Source organism: Sinocyclocheilus anshuiensis, unplaced genomic scaffold, assembly GCF_001515605.1.
Source record: "Sinocyclocheilus anshuiensis isolate Anshui unplaced genomic scaffold, SAMN03320099.WGS_v1.1 scaffold85, whole genome shotgun sequence".
NCBI classification, from domain to species: Eukaryota; Metazoa; Chordata; class Actinopteri; order Cypriniformes; family Cyprinidae; genus Sinocyclocheilus; species Sinocyclocheilus anshuiensis.
This window is the reverse complement of record NW_015536800.1, coordinates 1,064,024-1,068,686: the sequence shown is the minus strand read 5'-3', so window position 1 is coordinate 1,068,686 and position 4,663 is coordinate 1,064,024.

Genomic DNA, 4,663 nt, shown 5'->3' with positions numbered 1-4,663 from the left:
GCAACATTGTAGGGCTATTTGTATTAAAGGAGCTCTTTGATGTGGTAAAGAGACTCAATAAGTTAAAACTCCTCAAGAAATATCTAACTCTCAGCCACAATATGATGGACATCCTGGAACGCACTGGGAGTTTGAAAAATATATTTTTGATATATATTTTCAAATTATTATTTTATATTAATTATTTTATTATTAATTTAATATTGCCACAATATGGATTATAAATGATTTAACTTAAAATTTCAGGAAACATTCAATGAAATAAACGTGATTTTTAAAAACCTTTTTTGATCCGTTCCCCTGCCTCTCTGTCATGCAGGCACATTCTCTCATGGTCTCTGTCTAGCACCTGGTAATAAGTTGACACCCTTGCATTTTCTCTGTGTGAGAGTGACACCAGACCCAGGTTGCTTGTAGATATGACTTCTGCTTTAAGCAGCCTCTCTTCTCCCTTGTCATCTGCTAAATTAAACAATGCTTTGGCATTTTGGAAATATATACTGCGCTGTATGTTCTTATGCTCACCCAAAAATGTTTACTCACCCTCTTATTATCCCATTTAATTAAATATGGAAAAATAATAGGAATGCTATATTCCAAGTCTTCTGAATGCCGCCATGGCTTCCATAGAGGAACAGACTGAAATTAATGTACTATTCATTGAAATTATGGACTTTTGCATTAACAGAAGATCATTAGAGATGTACAATTATGTCCAATTCGTGAATAAATCCTTCTTCCCTTTTCAATTAATTATTTGATCCAGTTCACAAAACCATTCTGGGGTGCATTTACCAAAAGCAACTATTGTTGCAAGGTCCATTGTTACCAACAGAGTTCAGTGGACCTAACGAACATTGTTAGCTAATGATGCTTTTGGAAAAAAACCCTGAATGGTTCCTTTATGAATCAGAAACAGCTCACTCACTCAGTGATCCGGTCGTAATGTTTAATATACATTAATATAATTCATGTTATATATTGTTTGTATTTAAGTATTTTTTAGTGCATTTAAATTTTTATTTTTTTTTCAGACTGGAGAAGATTATAAAATTTTAGTCTGTTCAACATGCAGAGCTTTAGTATGACCTTAGATGAGTTAAAATATCGAAGGAATATCTGTATGGACCACTTTTAAGATGAATTTGTGTCCTTTTTAAAGCTTAATCCTTGATTCACTTTTATTATATTGAAAAGAGTGGTTTGGATGTTCAAAAATTCACCTTTAATGTTCTACGCAAGGAAAGAAAGTCAACTTCAGAATGAATTAAAGTGCTTAAAATGGATTATCATTTACTTCATTCACATGTTGCTCTAAACCTGCATATGTTCTTTCTTCTATTCACACAATAAGATATTTTCAAGACAGGATTAAGAAGCACTGCTTTAGGGTAAAGAAGAGCCAATATAAAAAATATTTAAAATTATAAAGAGCTCAAAATGTCCCCTACTTCAATCCACGGAACACAAAGATCTTGACTTACTGTGTGTGTGTGTGTGTGTGAGAGTGTGTGTGTGTGTGTGTGTGTGTGTGATACTTTCAAATGCAAGGATTTAGCTAAAGTTAATCTGTCTTCTGATAATAATCATTGTGTTTTGTTTCCTGCTGTGTCAAAGGTGGCTAATGAGAGGAACAGTGCATAGAGTGTACGTGTGTGTGTGTGTGTGTGTGTGTGTGTGTGTGTGTGTGTGTGTGTTTGTGTGTGTGTTTGTGCGTGTGTGTGTGTGTGTTGTATGTCTGTGCTAAATTTGGATCATTGTAAAAAGACAACATCACAGAACAAAACTGTTTATTTTTTGCTCTCTCTCTCTCTCTCTCTCTCACACACACACACACACACACACACACACACACACACACACACACACACGTACAGGTTAAGCACACACACTCACATGCACTCTCCCTGACACACAGACACTTCAAGATTAGTATTCATTTCTCCCTGTGGGTGGGAGGTGTCTGCTTTGCTATTGTTTGTTTAGAGAATTAATTTAGCGCTAGCTCTGTGCCGTGCTCCGGCTAATTATTTGCACCGTTGCTCGTCAAAGCGGAACAGAACCGGTGACGGCAGGTGAATAGATGAGTGTATTTAACCTCTGCATCTTGCCGCATTAATGGACTGACTCTCCATTAACAGACAACACTGACAGTGTCTCCAGTAGCCATGCAGAAAATTGCACCATTATTGCAGCATATATTAGTTCTAAAAAGCATCCACATAAAAGGTATAAAATTAGGGCTTATAAATGTTACAGTACTCTGAAAATAAAATGCCAATTTTGTATCTTATTTACCCTTAAAATGTGCATATTAGCGCCTTAAAGTGTACATATTATTACCTAAAGTGTACATATTAGTAACTAAATGGTGCACCTTATTAGTAACTTTTGAAAAAGGCTTTCTGAGAGTGTAGTGTGGTGAGATGACCTAAAGAGGTCAATAGTAACCAGGCAAAAGGGGCCATGAGGTGACTTTGATCAACAGGCACATTTTTATTCAGACAGGTCAAAAATATTAAAACATCACATCACCAATCTTTGATGCAAATACCTGCATGAGAAAAAAATTTAAATAAATAAGAAACAACAAAAAGAAAACCAACCATAGATGGCCACAGGTTACCTAGAAAGTGAAGACAGAAGTGGCACAAGAGCAAAAGTGTTCTCACAGCAGTCAAGCTCACAGCAATCACACTGCAAACCTACAGAAAAAACCAGACAAAAAGATAAAGTGATCAAACCACCACACAATCCCAGCCACCTCACCACCTCCATCCACACAGTGAGGGCAACTCAGTGACCACCATTGGCTTAAGAAACCAAAACTGAACCTATAAAAGAAAATAATAAACAACTTAATTAACAGTGGGCAATGCAGGTGACACAAACACAAGTCAGCATTATAACACAGTCACTATTAACCCAGTTTCTTTGGGGCCTAATCTCTTCTCTGACACTCTGGGTCCCAAATTCACAGAACAAAATAAATAAAAAACAATAACAAAAGTATTAAATATAAAGTAGACGGAACATAATTACTTTTGTTTGTTTTGTTTTGTATACAGTGTATTTATTTATTTATTTTTGTATTGGTATGTTTTGTTATGTATAAAGAAAACCAATAAAAACTTAATTTTCAAAAAAAAATATATAAAGTAAACGGTAACCGTGCATCCCTCTAACATCCACTATTTTCGACTGGGACAGTCAAGCAACAAATTCAGTCTGGCAATAATCCAGCCACAACACTCCTTAATCGGTGCATCATATGTTCAGTTCTCGACGAAGCTCCGGCAGTATTTAACGTAACTGCTTATCTGCTGCCATTCTTTTGAAGTGCTATATCATTCTTTTCAAAGTTCTACATCTGCCGCGATCATCATAATCATAACACATTTTTTCTAGCTTATTAGCTAGTGGTGATTTATTAATATTCTCATGGCACTGTTGTTGTTGTTGTTAGCACCGTAGCTAATGACACCTCAACTCTGTCGTGACATCTATGGATTCATTTGGCTGTGTGAGCTATAATATCAATGAGTCTTTATTTAGTCTGGCATGGGTGCCATTGATTTGGACAGCTGATGTTTAGCTGGTGCTTGCAGAATCTCAGCAAGGGCTGCACACTTGCACAGACACTGACTTCTTACGCAGCAAGAAAATTTTATTTTTAATCAGTATTTTTCTCTTATATATCAGTAAGAAATAAAAAAATCTTATAAATGTGGCCTTTTTTCCCCACACAAAATTATCAGATATATTCTTAAACCTAAAAATAAACAATTTGTCAGTTGAATATGAAAAATAATAATTCTATTCTTGTTTTAACAAACAACTATTGGCCGATTCCGATACCGATATTGATATTGGGCAATTGCATAATGCAGGGCTTAAAAGCGAGAGAGAGAAAAAAAAGATTGGTTCACTCCGAACAGAATATTATGTTATTTTTAAAACTTTTTCTTTGCCAATAATAACACTAGTAATAATAATAATAATAATAATAAAGTACAGCGTTTAATTTACTCAAAAAGAAAAAAAAAACATGAAGAGAGTCTTATACTTTATGTAGTAAGTATACAAATATCAGTGTACTAGTAGTATACTTGTAAGTGTACTATTTCAATACTCCTTGGAACTAAATTGGCCCACTTTCTAGTATATAAAAGTATACTTTAAGTATAGCAGTAGTAAACTTTAAGTACACAATAGTTTACATCAATATTTTTAGCTTGTACTGCAACCAGAGCTGGATTGGTAATCGGGCATACCGGGCATTTTCCCGGTGGGCCGACGCACTTAAGGGGCCGACAGATTTTTAAAGTAAATGCGATGCAAAGCTGAATTCTCAGCAGTCATTACTTCAGTGTCACATGATCCATCAGAAATCATTTTAATATGCTGATTTGTTGTTCAAGAAATATTTATTATTATTATTATTATTATTATAAAAATTTAAAACAGTTGAGTACATTTTTTTCAGAATTCTTTGATGAATAGAAAGATCAAAAGATCAGCATTTAACTGAAATAAAAAGCTTTTGTAAAATTATACACTATACAATTCAAAAGCTTGGAGTCAGTAGAATTTTTTTTTTGGGGGAAAGAAATTAATACTTTTATTTAGCAAGGATGCTTTAAATTGATCAAAAGTGATGATA